The following is a 15844-nucleotide window of genomic DNA, read 5'->3' as shown; positions in this document are numbered from 1 at the left end:
TTCTTTTTTTTCCTTAAAGTTTTTTTTTTTAATGTGTTTATTATCCTCCCCCTTTCATTGCGTTGGCCAAGTTTTCTTTCTTTCTTTTTTTTTTAAAAGATTTATTTATTTATTTATTTATTTATTTATTTATTTATTTATTTATTTATACAAGCACTGGGTACAGTCAGGAGCACGTCAGGGTGAGAAAATTCACCAGAGCCAGAGTGGGGAACAAAACAGGCAGACTGACGAAATACACTGTTGAGGGGAGCAGTGGGTGCGGCAGGAGAGGTATGCGCGCCATGTGGGACCCTCCCCAGTGGCTGGGGATTGAACTGGCACTGCAGAGGCTGCGGGCAGCTTTGTAGCCCAGCGCTCGACTGCTGCGCCACCAGGGGAGGCCCACAAAATCCTTCTCTTTATCCAGTTTCTCTCACTGACACATACTCCATGTTGCTTATCTTTATATTATCTCTTTGAGTGAATAGAAGTTTGTTATTTTAAGATGTTTGTTACTTAAATATTAGGCTAATTTGTTGCAGAACAATAATTAATCAGGATCTCTTAAGCTTTTATTTTCTATACGTGTTGCTTACATCTCTTTTCTCTCCTGAACCTCCAAAATGTTATCTAGTTTCCAATTTCTCTCCTCTGTTTCTTTCACTATTTTCTATTATCTACTCTTCTTTTTTCATTCTTTCTTTTATTCTAATTATCAGATATTTCAAACTTATAAAATAATACTATGCTAAGAGAAAGCATTATCTATGTGTACATGTTAAAAGTGTAATGTTAACCTTTGAATAAAAGTAGAGGCAGTGCCTCACTGGTGGCGCAGGGGTTAAAAACACAGCACTATCAAGCTATCTCCAGCCATTGCAGCACTAGTTGGATCCCTGGCCAGGAAGCTACCCACATGGCACAGCAGACCCCTCTTGTCTCACCCGCTGCTCCCCTCAGCAGTGTATTTCAGTAGATCTGCCTGTTCTGCTCCCCACTCTGTCTCTGATGAATCCTCTCACCCCCCACACCTCTGGTTTACACTTCCATTTCTTATATCTGTAAAAAAATAAATCTTTAAAAAATAATAAATAGAAGTAGAGGAAGTAATAGTCTGAAAAGAAACTTCTGGTTACTTTGCAATAAAAATGTGACCTTCAGTCCTTATTTTTTACCTTCAGCTGAGTTTGCTTTATTTTCAGAACAATCACAGGAGCAACTTAAACTCTCAACACTTTCCTCATAAAGTTTTATTTGTACGCATATCTTGGGTCATATTAGCATGGCTTGGGTTCCCCATGGAACCCAGTAGTCCTATTTCTTATCTTCTACTCTGGGGAAGTTCTTGCCTATGTGCCCGAGCAGACATCTGCGCTAAAGTTTATGACAAAATCTGGAATCAACCACAGATATGTCAATAGGAAGATAGCAAAATTGTGTATATTCATAAAATGTGAAATGTCAGCAGTAAATATAATGAACTTGACCTCATCCAGAGAGATAATTCCCCTCTATGGAATGCAGAATCACATAAGAATACACACCTTTTTGCACTGTAAATGAACTTTATTTTTTTTAAAAGATTTATTTATTTATGCATACAAGGACTGGGGTATAGGCCAGAGGTGTGTGTGTGGGGTGAGAGGATTCACCAGAGACAGAGTGGAGAACAGAACAGGTAGATTGACTGAAATACATGGCTGAGGGGAGAAGTGGCAAGACAGGAGAGGTCTGCTGTGCCATGTGGGTAGCTCCCTGGCTGGGGATCGAATTCATGCTGCAGAGGCTGCGGACAGCTTCACAGTGCTGTGCTTCACCCCTTGCGCCGCCAGGGAGGTCCTGTACATGAACTTTAAAAACAGACATTAAAATATTATATGGAGTAGGGATATATATATATATATTTACTGTAAAATTATTTAGAGGAACACAAGAGAGTAGTACACATGAGTCTCAAGATGGAGGTTACATTGGGGATGGGATCAGGAGAGGTGCCAATGGTGGCTTCATAGGTAAGTGTCCATTCTCTTCTGCAGGTATTTACTTAATCACAACTCCTTAAATTTTCTTGTCTACAGTGGCCAAGGCAAGTCTACCTGGTGAAGGATTTCATGCATTGTTTACATTTAACCTCACAGGATTAAATACATATACAGAATTGGAAAAGCACATCACTAATATCTTATTTTGGAAAAAAATTTTAAATTACTAGTTCTAGGACAGAAATTATGAATGGAAACAACAGAGATGCTTTAATTTTTTTTCACTTTTTAAAAGATTTGATTGGGAAATACACATCCTTATTTGAGACACTGAAAATCTTCACAAAAGAGATACCTACAATTGTTTCCTTTTAGAGAAGTCAAAAACGAAAGTTTAAATGTTTTAAAATGACTGAATCATTAAGAAAGGCTAAAAATAGCATGTTATTATTTATTCATTAAGTATCTTTTGTTATTTTTTCACAATATAGGTTTTCTCTCCTCAGGTACAGTCACCCTAGTTATCCCACCACCAAAGTGCCCACACTGCAGCACACTCTCCTGCCCTTTCTCTCTTCTCTTCATTTGCAAGAAAAGCTCAGAAATATTTTGTGTCTTCTTTCTCTGTTTCAAAGTGATCATTAATCATAAAACAAATAATCAGATCAAAGAAACACTTGACTCACAAAATCCTGAAATAATATTGAATTTTGATTTTGTTTTTAAACATGTGTGTCCATTCCCAGATAGGCCTCCCTTCCAGAGGTGGAGCTTAATTCCTTTCTCTTGAGTACAGACTCACCTCTGAGAGTAAGGTTGATGTACTGGTGTTGACTCTGCAGCTGCCATCTGGGTAGCTCTCTCTCAGATTGCTTGCTCTGGGGAAGCCAGGGGCTGGGTCATCAACAGCCCCTATGGAAAGGTCCATGTGGCTGGAAATGGAGCTTTCTTCCAATAGAGCTACGAGTGAGTCATTTTCCTTACAAATCCTCCAGTCCCAGTCAAGCCTTCAATGATGCAGTCTTGGCTACAACTTGACTGCAGTCTTGAGAGAGAGACTCTGAGCCAGAAGCACCCAGGTAACTCTCCTGGATTCCTGACTCTGGGAAACTGCGGGAGATATTACTCACTTATTGCCTTTTTTTTTTTTTTAAATATTTATTTATTTATTTATACAAGCACTGGGTAGAGTCAGAAGTGCGGGAGGGTGAGAGAATTCACCAGAGCCAGAGCGGGGAGCAGAGCAGGCAGAGGGACAGAAGTACACTGCTGAGGGGAGCAGCGGGCGGCAGGTGCGCCATGTGGGATCCTCCTCCCTCTGGTGGCCCGGGAGCAGCCGGGGATTGATCCGGAGCTGCAGAGGTTGCGGGCAGCTTCGCAACCCAGCGTTCAACCGCTGCGCAACCGGGGAGTTCCACTTATTGCTTTTAGCTGCTTTTTTTTGGGTAAATTGTTATGGGTGGCACAAAACTAGTAGAGGTTCCAAAGAGAGAACTATTGCACTTTGATTTTGACTTGCTCTGTATTAACAATGATTTTCTCTCTATTAAACATATCACTTGATTTTAAGATTTAAGAATTTTCATAGCTAATAGGATATATTTTACCATTTAAGCAATCTTCTTACTTGAACTTGAACTTCAGTTTCCAACTGTGATGCAATTAAACAAAGGAAGAACCAGGTCAGCCAGACAGAGGCTATGATGGGCCACAATAACTACCCCCTAGTTATTACCTGCCTCCCCCCATTCAAACACTGATGTAGGTGCTGTTGTGAAGGGATTTTGTGAAGGTCTTCAACCAGTTGACCTCAATATAGGAAGAGTACCCTAAGTTCGACTGTCCTAATCAGGTGGGTGTTTAAAATGTCTGTGCTCTTCCTGAGCAAAGGGACTCAGCGGGAGACGGAGTCAACGTGTAGAGGATACTTCACATTGCTGATGCTGAAAATGCAGGGCCAAGAGCAAAGAACGCACTTGGGTACTAGAAGATGGGAACAGCCGTGTGGCCTTCCTGGGGGTGAGTTTTCTACAAGAGTCCAGGGATATGGGGTAGGCAGGGATTCAGGTTCAGTGTCAGTGAGACTTATTCTAGAAAGGGAAGTGGAGGGAAGAGGGACTGAGCCCCAGTCCATGGGTCTCTATCTGGTTCCCTCAGACCAGACCGCTTGGGTTCAGGGTTCTGGGAGACGGTGTGAGAGTCCCCCCTGCTGGAGAACAGGAATCCGCGCAAAATCCCAGGTCAGGGCCACCGGGGCAGGGAGGCTCAGTTTTACGTGGAACCCATCTCCCACTTTCACTTTTCATTCTGTCTCGGGTCTGCCTGGATACTCACGACGATGCCCGGTTCCTACTCCCAGTGGCTGTAAGTTTCTGGAGAGGCCATCGGCGACACCGCGCTTCCCGGTTACAAAAGTCTTCAAGGCAAGAAGCATCTGCTTAATGGGGGCCCTAGCACTCCTCCTGCTGCTCTTGGGGTTCCCGGCCCCAAGCGAGGCCTCGGACGGTGAGTGTGGAATTGGGAGGAAGGGGCTTCTGGGGAGGAAGGAGCGAAGGGAGGAAGGGGTGTCGTGGAGCGTACCCCTCGACCCGGGCTCGGAGACCTCGCCCCCTCCACACCCTGACCCTCCCCTGCCCACCCAACGCCCGCACCCTTCTCGTACCTCCTTCCCAAGTTTCCCGACTTTATCTCGCCGCTCCTGTTCTCTCTTACCGGATCCTTCCCCGGGCCCCATCGCCGTCCTCACGCGGGCCTGAGGGTCAGCCCGGGTCTCCCTCCCGCCCCCAGGCGCCCACTCCCTGAGCTATTTCTACACCGCGATGTCCCGGCCCGGCCTCGGGGGCCCCGGGGAGCCCCGCTTCCTCGCCGTGGGCTCCGTGGACGACACGCAGTTCGTGCGGTTCGACAGCGACTCTCCGGGTCCGAGGGAGGAGCCGCGGGCGCCCCGGGCGGAGCAGTTGGGGCAGCAGTACCGGGACCAGAACACCAGGATCTACCAGGACACCGCACGGGCTTTCCGCGCGGGTCTGGGCGCCCTGCGCGGCTGCTACAACCAGAGCGCGGCGGGTGAGCTCCGCGGGCCGGGCCCAGTTCTGCGGTCCCCTAGGGCTGCCCCGAGGCTCCGGGTCTCAGCATCACCGGGGTCTCCCAACAGAACACCCCCCCCCCCCCCACCCCGGGCAAGAAGTGGCGCTCATGTTCTTTTCCTATGGGCGAAAACCGATGGGAGGGCCTCTCCCTGGGCGGGGCTGACGCCGGGCAGGGCCGAGCGCGCGGGGCTAACCGCGGGGCGCGGCGTCCAGGTTCCCACACCTACCAGTGGATGTGCGGCTGCTGCAAGGGGCCCGACGGGCTCCTGCTCCGCGGATACTGTCAGTTCGCCTACGACGGCGCCGAGTCCATCGCCCTGAACCCGGACCTGCGCTCCTGGACCGCGGCGGGCCCGGCGGCTCAGATCACCAGGAACAAGTGGGAGGTGCAGAGTCAGGCGGAGCACTTCAGGGCCTGCCTGGGCGGGGAATGTGTGCAGTGGCTTCTCAAGCACCTGGAGAAGGGGAAGGAGACTCTGCTGCGCGCAGGTATGAGGGGCCATGGGGTACCTGCTTGATCGCCCCAGTGGCTGGAGCAGGCATCCCTCTGAGAGATGAAAAATAGGGTCAACACCATTCCTACAGTGGGTCACAAGATGGAGGAATCTACCTGAGTGTTCAAACTGGGTACCGAAGAGCGACTTGCCCAGAGTGCCCGTCTTTCTGGACAAAGAAGGATCCAGTCTTTCAAGGAATGGAGGAGACATCCCCGAAAAAAACGGTCGGAGTCCCCTTGACTCTGGAGTACCTTTGGGAACCCTGGGGGACTTTCTCAGGCCTTGTGATTGGTCCTTCACCCAATATGTTTGAGGTCCCACTACAGTTTTTCTGGGTCACTGGGCCTCCAGTAGGCCAGGACCAGAAATCCCGGTCTCCCTCTCAGAGACCTGCTTCCTACACTGCAATGTCTCATTCTAATTTAGAAATTTCCAAAGAATAGGAATTATCCTTGATGCCTATGTCCAGGCTGCTGCCTGGGTTTTGTGCTCACTTTCCCCTCCCCAGTTGTCCTGTCCACTCTCAGGATGGTCACATAAGCTCTGCTTCAAGTGGTCCAAGACATATAAAGTTCCTGAATTTTCTAACCCTTCTTTTCAGATCCTCCAGTGACTCGTGTGACCCATCACCCCACCTCTGACCCTGAGGTCACCCTGAGGTGCTGGGCCCTGGGCTTCTACCCTGCGGACATCACCCTGACCTGGCAGCGAGATGGGGAGAACCTGACTCAGGACATGGATTGGGTTGAGACCAGGCCTGGGGGGAATGGAACCTTCCAGAAGTGGGTGGCTGTTGTGGTGCCTTCTGGAGAGAAGCAGAGATATGTGTGCCATGTGCAGCATGAGGGGCTGCTGGAGCCTGGAGTCCTGAAATGGGGTAAGGAGGATATGTGGGCACAGAGCTTCTGTTCAGTGGCATCAGGAGCCCTTCTTGAGAACTTCAGAGGGTCAGGATGAGGCCTGGGGCTCAGGGTCTGACCTTCCCTTCCAGTGCCAACTCCTCAGTCCTCCATCCCCACCGTGGGCATCATTGCTGGCCTGGTCCTTGGAGCTTTGCTCACTGGAGCTGCTGTGGCTGCAGCTGTGATGTGGAGGAAGAAGCACTCAGGTAGGGAAGCGGGTGGATAGACCTGAGTTTTCTTGCCTCACTGGGGTATTTCAACCCAGACAGAATTAGTCATTTTTTTTTTTTAGAAAAAATTACAAATTAAACCACACTGTGAACACAGGGCAATATGAGTACTCTGTTTACTTCAGGCCAAAAAAATTAGAATTGATCTCTCTTTTTTTGAAGAAGAAGAATGTGATTTTTATTTGCATGCCTAAAAAGAGGGCAGATCTTTTGTGCTCATGAGCATAGGGCTTACCATTTGCCCAGGGGGCCATGATTTGGGATATACTTGACCCCACAGCCATCTGGGGTGAGCCTCTTTTCCGCTACCATGTTTCAAAACTCATCTGTGTTAACTTAGAAAAGCCTTATTTCTTGGAAATATGGATTTTCTGGAGGCCAGAAAACTTCAACTTGGCCCTACGTAGAGCCTCCATGGTCTGTATCTCCTTGTTCTGCAGCTTGGTGTAGATGGAGATAGTGACTTGGCCAATGTGGATCCTGGCCATGGGGGCTTCCCAAAGGCACCCCGCATATCTGTCTGGAGTCTTACATCAGGGGCAGCATGAAGTCAGACATGAAGGACCCCAAAAAACACTGTATTCAAGGTCCCTTAGAGCAACCCATATAAGGAACAGGCCACATACACGACCAAAGAGAGAATTTGTCATTAATGGGAAGAACCATGTAAACACAGGTGCTTTCTTAGCCGGGGCCCTATTTGCTAATACTCCTTCTTAGAGCAAGTGTAAAAATGAAGGATGGATTTATCTCTTAATGAATCTGGTGATGGGGACCTGATCCCAGCAGTCGCAGTTCAGAGGCGACGGTCTCTGCTGAGGACAGACTCCAGGACAGTAGTTAGTGCAGTTTCCTACATTTGTTTTCCGGATCCTGCCTGGATCTGTTATCACAGTTCTGGAAACTTCCTTGTATAGCATGACTAGGCAGCTCCTTTAGGATCTCATGACTCGCTCTTTTTCCTGGCCTCTCATAAAATGCTTTATTCCTACAGATGGAACAGGCGAGAGCTACACTCAGGATGCAGGTAAATAAGGCAGGAGGGGAATCTATCCCTGAGCCCCTTGGCATAGTATAGATGGGAACCCAGGAGGAGAGTTCACACACTCAGCCCCTCTGCTCTCACTTGTGGGCTCTGACCACATCTTGTTTTGTTCTCCTCCAGGCAGTGACAATGCTCAGGACTCTGGTGTGTCTCCCCCTTCTCCTAGAGGTGAGACCCTGTAGGGCTGCGATGGGAAGGGCAAAGTCCCCAGGACTGGGTTCTGGGGGGTTTTGAGTGGGACTTCTTGAGCATGTCGTGGGCTGTTCAGAATGTCACCATTTATATGACTGACCTGAATTTGTTCATTACTGTTTTCTTTCATGTGCGAGACAGTTTTATTTTGGGGCAGTGGAAGATTTATTCCGGTCTCGTGTGATGACTGCCAAGATCCTCTGACTCTGTGTCCTCTACATAGACTCTACCTGTGTCTGCGTTTCCAATAGCATAACGTGAGGAGGTGGGAGACTGGCCCACCAGGACCTTCCCCACACTGACCTTCCCTGATGGACTTTCTCGTTATAGAGAAGGCGAGGCTGGGCCATTTACATCCCTGCCTTAACTTCCCGTTGTGCTGAGCTGCACTTTGTTACTTTCTTATTGAATTTGGTGCGATTTTGTTTTGTTTTGTTTTGTTTTTTTTAACTGGGAAATATGTGACTGAAAGGTTAATAAAGGAGAAGACTCCTCAATTTGAGAATGCAGATGAAGGGAGCACAAGAGCTTTCCTGTGTTTGCTGTGCTGAGTCTCTGCAGGTGGGGGCGGGAGAGGCTATGAGGAGCCGAAGGGTACAGGGCCTTTGTTTAGTAGGTGCTTTGACGTGGTCACTCCTCAGGGGTCATGTCTCTGCTCCTTTGTCGTTGTCCTTCAGTAGCTCCTATCCCAGCAGGACCTGTGATCACAGGGACTCAGACCCCACATGGGCCTGTCCTGTCTCCAGGGTTGTGGGCAGTGAGGACTTCATGTGGGCAAGTCAGCCTAGATCAGGCCTGGGTGTGGCACTCAGTACCCATATTTTGGGAGTTTCTTTATGGTATCTTTGTTTCTGTGTGCCCTTATTTTTGTTTATGTTTAGAGTTCTGGTCTCATTCTTCTCTGGGTGTCCTCATTTCAGACAATGCAGGAGTCATTTTGCCTGTTATTGGCCCCACAAGACCTAGGGCAGCTCCTGCACACAATTTCTGAGGTAATAAGAGATGAATTTTCAGACTCCTCCAACTCTTGCCCTCCTTCTAGGGCTTGATTCTTCTTTTCACCTTTCTCCACCATCCTCAAAGGAACCAGATTCAGGAATAAGCAGAGAGGACAGATCCCATAATTTCTAATCTTAGATAAGTTTCTGGTGGAATTCTTCTGGTCCACTCATTCACTTCTCTCTCTGTCCTCTGCTCCTATAATCCTGTTGTGTTGGAAAGAACCTGTTAGTCCAGGATCATTGTTTTCCGAAGACATATACTCAGGTGTTGTGGTTGGTGCAGGAGGGTTGGCGTGGGAGTGGGAGAGGGAGGAAGGGAGGGAAGAGGAACAGCACTTGTGAGAAAAACAGAGGCAGCATTGATGTCAATGTGGGTGCTGTAGCTGCCACAGAACTTGGTCTGCAGCTCCATGAACAAGATGTGCTGCCCTATTGTGCAGGTTCCCACTCTACACTGATCACTCAACTGACGGTGGTTGAGTGTGGGATAATGTGACACCGCTTTTGTATCCAACATCACTGGAGTAAAGATAGAAACACTGCTGGCCTTGTGGAGCATGAGCTGTGGTGGGGAGAGATGGACCATATCCTAGAAGCATAGCTAATCAGGAAATGTTCATGTTAAAAGGGTAAGTGCTGTGGAAAAAATGTCACAGGGAAGGGGATCCAGAGCATGGGGGGTGGAGGGAGAAGGAAGATAGCTGGTTCTTTTGTTTGTTTGTTTTGCTTTTGGTTTTAGTCTAAATCTGCCCTTCAGCATACATTGACCACCCACCCCCCCACCGCCCCACCAACCTTTCTCCCTTCCTTTGTGGTAATCACTAATTGGGCTTATAGTCTAAAGGTTATCTTTAATTAATTTATTTATTTTTAAAGATTTATTTATTTATACAAGAACTGAGGTACAGGCCAGAGGCGTAGGAGGGTGAGAGAATTTACTAGAGACAGAGTGGGGAGCAGAACAGGCAGACTGACTGAAATACACTGCTGAGGGGAGCTGTGGGCGTGACAGAAGTCTGTTGTTCCATGAAGGTAGCTCCCTCACTGGGGATTATACTCATGCTGCAGAGGCTGCAGATAGCTTCCTAGTGTTGTGCCTAACCCGTTGTGCCACTAGGGAGGCCCTTGGAAAGTCTTTATCCTCATATTGGAAGGAGGGCTTAGCAGGACATAGTCTTGGTTGGTAGTTTTACCTCTAAATATTGTGAATATGTCCTTCCATTCTCTCTGCCCTGGTAAATTTATGCTGAAAATTCTGATAATAACCTGAAGGCAGAGATTTATAAATCACTTTTCCTCCCATTAGGGACATTTCATGTTTTTTTTAATCTTGGCTTTTTCTCAGTTTTATATCTTGGTGTAAATCTCTGTATTTAGATCACTAAATGTTCTGTTTGTTTCATGAACATGTATTTTTAGTTTTTTACCCAGGTTTGGAAAGTTTTCAGCTATTATTTTTTGAATAAAGATCTCTGTTCTCTTCTCTCTCTCTTCACCTTCTGGGATCCCCATTATCCTTATGCTGCCTTTCTAATGGAGGGATAGTTTTTGTAGAATTTCCTTACATTTTAATATTTCATTTCTCTTTCACTCTCCATCTGGTCGATTTCCAGGTTTTCTTCATGCTTGCTGATTCATTTCTTTTTTAGGTCTATTTTATTTCCATTGCTATCTGTAACAATCTTGATCTCATTTATTGAGTTCTTCACATCTTGAATCCATTAAGTTTTAAATTTAAAGTTTCAGTTTCTGCCTTCTGCTTCTTAAATTTATTCTTGAGCTCATTGACTTGCCTTTCTGGTTTGTCCCTTTTAGGTACCTTTCTGAGTGTTAGTATATCACTTTGGGTTTCTTTATGATAACTATTTTTAATTCTTTATCTATTAGGAAGATATAATTTTCTTTTTTTTTTTTTTAAATGATTTTATTTATTTATACAAGCACTGGGTACAGTCAGAAGCGCGGGAGGGTGAGAGAATTCACCAGAGCCAGAGCGGGGAGCAGAGCAGGCAGAAAGACTGAAGTACACTGCTGAGGGGAGCAGCGGGCAGCGGGAGAGGTCTGCGCGCCATGTGGGACCCTCCTCTGGTGGCCGGGGAGCAGCCGGGGATCGAACCGGCACTGCAGAGGCTGCGGGCAGCTTCGCAACCCAGCGCTCAACCGCTGAGCCACTGGGGAGGCCCGGAAGATATAATTTTCCATGCATTTAAGTTTGAATTCTGGAGAGTAGTCGTATTTCCTTGAGGTGTCAAATGATCTGAAATTGTATTTTTCTGCCTGCCATTAGGAATCTGGATTAAGCAACTTAAAAGTGAGGTGCTTATTTTTTTACTTTTCCAGCAGGTGGTACTTATTTTATTTATTTATTTGTTTATATATTTTAAAATTTTTCTCTAGTAGGAGTTCTTGGTGCCAGAGGATCAGAGTGGACATTGTTCTTAATACTAGTGATTTTCTATTTTGATCTGTCATATCCCTGAAAGACAAATATAAATTATTTAATGTAACTTATAACTCTCTAAGGGCAGAGAGGAGCTAGGCAAAGGACATTTGTCAAAAATACTTACATGACAATGAACCAGCAACTATCACTTGGGAAGAAACATCAGTTTGGGGGAAAAAATAGACATACAGAAAATCCTGGCAGTGAAAACTGAGGAAAGGGATGATTTTGGCAATAAAGACAGTGAAAAGCTTCCATTATTCCTGGGACCTGGATAGAATGTGCATCCAGGAGGAGAATGTGAGATCACCCCACTGACTGATGATTCTCTACACAAGTAGGAAGTAAGAAGGGAAGGCAAAGACAGACATGCAAACTGCCTATAGTGTTGAAGACATGTCTCAACACACACGCATGTGCACTCACAAATACATATACACACTTGCGCGCACACACACACACACACACACAGAACCAGCTCCAAAGGCAAGTGGTTTTTTTTTTTGCTCCTAACATTTAAGGAAATCTCTGTCAAGTCATCACTATCTCACCACTAAACTAACAGAACAGAGACTTCAGTGACCACAGACAAGCAAGGACACAGTCTATACAAAAATAGTTTGGGAAGGTCACTAGAAAAATTACAAAATTACAACACACAATGAGCAATGGAAACAAACCTCTGGGAGGATGAAATTTGGTTTTTAGAATTTTATCCCCTACACTTTCTAAATGTGTAGTTTCCAACAAAATTATAAGGTATTTATCTAAGCCAGAAAATATGACCAATTTACAGGAAAAACAGAAATTAACAAAAGTATTCCTGAGAAAGCCCAAATTTTGGATATACTAGTAAAAGAATTGAAGTCAGCTATGTTAATTGAGTGGCTAATGATGATGTGGTATATAGAAACAATGGAATATGACTCAGCTATAAGAAAGATGAAATATTGACATTTGTGACAACCTGGAAGGAACTAGAGGGGATAATGTTAAGAGAAATAAATCAAAAGGATTATAGGAACAATACAAGGGAACCAAGTAAGACATCAAGGGAAAAAAATAATAACAGTAGGAGACACAACAAAACAAAAACAAACAATTATAAATCAGAGACATCCTGCAGGGGAGGAGGAGGAAGAGGGATCAGAGGGAGGGAGGGAGGAGTACAGGGGACTGTGGTGATGGTGCACGGGTGCCTTGGGGAAGGAAATTCTATGGGAAATACACCTGGGAGGGGGGGAAGGAAACATTGTTTAAAAATGAACAATGATGTAAAAATATTTGTAAAAAATAAATAAATTAATAAAATAAAATAATAAAAGGATATCAAATCTGGAAAAAATAAATCAAAAGGAGAAAGGAAAATATAAAATAATTTCACTTATAAAATAATTTCACTTAGACTTCATTTCATACTTAGAGCTCATCCTTGACTTTCTGTTTTTAGAAAGCTGCTTTTCATAATATCTTCCTAGGTCAGTAGGCCTAAACCACAAGAGGACCTCCTGCTTTGAATTAAAATTCTCTGACGCTAATTTTCAGTGGGGTTTGGAGAGTGCCTGACTAGGAGAATTCACTGTGAGGTGCAGGGTTAGATGTTCATGTAGGGGGTATCATGCTTGCATTCTGAAAGGAAAGAATCCAGAAACCAGCTCACAAATGAATGTATAGTTTCAGTATGTCAGGGTGGGGTCCTCAACGCAGGAGCTAAAGCTATTTCTAGTAACACCAGGCACCTAGTTGGTGGCTGATGACTTGCCCTCCACTACCCACCACTGAACAAACATCAGAATTCTTGCCTTGGCCCTTCCGTCAATTAGCTTGACCCACTGGATGTGGACAGCCTAGGAGTGTGATGGATCCTCATATCTCAGTTACTCCTCTTGCTATTGCGGAGCTTCCATTCATATGACTCATGACCAGGTGGGCTTGCCAGGATGCTGGTGTCTTCACTCTCAAGGTCAACATCTTCTGGGAACCCAGGCCAAACCTTCAGGTTCTTGGGGACTGACATTCTGAAGCTCTGAAAGGGAAGTATCCATGTACTCTCACAGGTGTGGTGGATAAAAAACATACATTCATGGATTCATGTATATACATACTTACATATGTATATATATTCTCATATATGTGATAATTTTTAATCTATACATTGATAGTATTTTTTAAAAAGATTTATTTATTCATTTTACACAATAACCGGGGTACAGGCCAGATGTGCAGGAGGGTGAGAGGATTCACCAGAGACAGAGTGGGGAACAGAATAGGCAGACTGACGAAATACACTGCTGAAGGGAGCAGCGGGCATGACAGGAGAGGTGTGCTGCGCCATGTGGGACCCTCGCCAGGTGGCCGGGATCAAACCGGTGCTGCAAAGGCTCTGGACACCTTTACAGCGTGGAGCTAAACTATCTGCGCCACCAGGGGAGGCCCTAAATTGATAGTATTTTTAATGTTGCTTGCACTGGTCATCTGTACCCTCTAACCAAAGGATGGACCAAGGCTTGTGGAGGAAGAGTTCACTTCTTCTCTCCGAGGATCCATCAGTGGGGATTTCTACCCTGTAGACACCAAATGAGAGATTTTGTGCCAGGCTGAGATAGTAAGGAGGCCTGGACTTCTTTCAATTGCTTCTAATACTGTATTTTGAAAGTTAAGATATTTTTTATATTAGTAAATGAAAACCTGTTCAATCATGGAAAACTAAAAAGCATGGAAGAAATAAAGACCTGTGATCTCTCCTCAGACATCATTGCTGACTGTGAAATTGTTGAAATGACAGTGTTAGTAGTGCTCCCTGGAGCTGTGCTTTGTAGCAGTCCTGATGCTCAGTCTGTGGTTTTTGATGTGCTTACATATATTAATGATGTATACAGTAAAATAATATTACATCTGCTATACATAATCATATACAGTGTTTTTATACTATATGTAATGTATGATTATAAAATTTTATGAAATAATACATACATGTGTGTTTATTTTACAAAGTTGGATTCCTATGTTGTAGATTGTTTACAGTGATACTTTTTGAAATGTGTTAACAACAAGTAGTTTTCTATGGTTGTAAACTCTGCATATATTTTACACCACTTTTACAAGCTGAGTGTCCTTTAGAAGAAGATTTATAACTAGCTCCCTTTCACATCTACCTGCTTTCATCACCTCTTCTTACAAATAATGATTTGACAAGCATCATTGTGCATAAAGACGCATATAGTTGGGACTTAAAAAATTCATAAACTATCCTGGTAAATATTAGGTCAAAGGCTTAAATATTTTCATGTACATGGTCAAATTTCTCTAAATTGTGGACATATTCATTCATTTAACACAGTTATTAGACCTTTACCACGTGCTGGGGCTGATGCTGGGGACAGAGTGTTATAGAAGCAGACAGACCCTTTGCTCAAGAACAAATATTTCAGTGATACTGAGAATAAACAACTAAAATCTTCTATAAGTGAGAGGGAATAGCTATGGAGAAAATATGCCTGGGAAGATTTCAGACTGAAATGCTGGGCATAATGTTTCTTTTTGTAAAAACAAAATTTTATTGATTTTCTATTCCATTACATAGTTATATAATTTGGGGAGCAGGACTTCATACCTCACATGTGCCCGTACTGCACTTGCCCCCCACAAAAAATCTGTGTACATAACATACCAAGTTACAGCCCCCTCTCCTTCCAACATCCCCACCTCCCCTCTGCTAACCTTCTGTTGTGTACATGATATTTCTGAGGACATTACCATGGGGGACAAGAGCAGACATCTGCGAGGGTGTGAGGAGCAGCTACGTGGGCCCCCGGGAGGAGGTACACAAGAAGTTGGTGCTGGATCTTCGCTTCTCTCCCTGGACTATCTCACTGGCCTGGCTACAGGATAATAAGCCCCTGAGCCAGGATGTCCAGCTACCTGGGGGTGTCCTGTCTGATAAGAATGGGACCTACCAGGCCTGGGTGGCCATAAGGGTACCCCAAGTAGAAGATCAGAGCTTCACGTGCTCTGTGGAACATAGCTGGAACTGTAGTTTGTACCTTGTGCTCTGGGTTACTCTGGGGTGACCCTGCGGGGTTGAACCCTGTAGGGTCTGGGGTCAGGATGGGGGTGGAGAGCTGGCCTGTGGCTCTGTGTTGATCGTGGACTCAGAGGGAACAAACAGTGACAGCATTTATAACTTATTTGGGGAGTCTTAAACACTGGCGAGGAATTCTGACTAGAGATGGCCCCTCTGTTTCCTGCCTGTCTGCCCCCTGCTCCCCCAATTTTTCCAGCCATCTTGAGGAATCCAAGGAAAAGACCATGGAACCCAAACAGGAACCCCGAATGGTGCTAGAGCCAGCCTATGACGGCTCCATGGAGACTCACTGAGAGCAGATGGTGCGTCCTGAGCATAGATGGTCAACATCTGTCCATCTTGAGCCAATCCTCTGACCACTTGGGGAGAAGGGGCCGGCCATGCTCAGGGCAGCTGT

This window comes from Talpa europaea (genome assembly GCF_964194135.1).
Source record: "Talpa europaea genome assembly, chromosome: 2".
NCBI lineage: Eukaryota > Metazoa > Chordata > Mammalia > Eulipotyphla > Talpidae > Talpa > Talpa europaea.
This window is presented reverse-complemented; position numbering follows the sequence as displayed.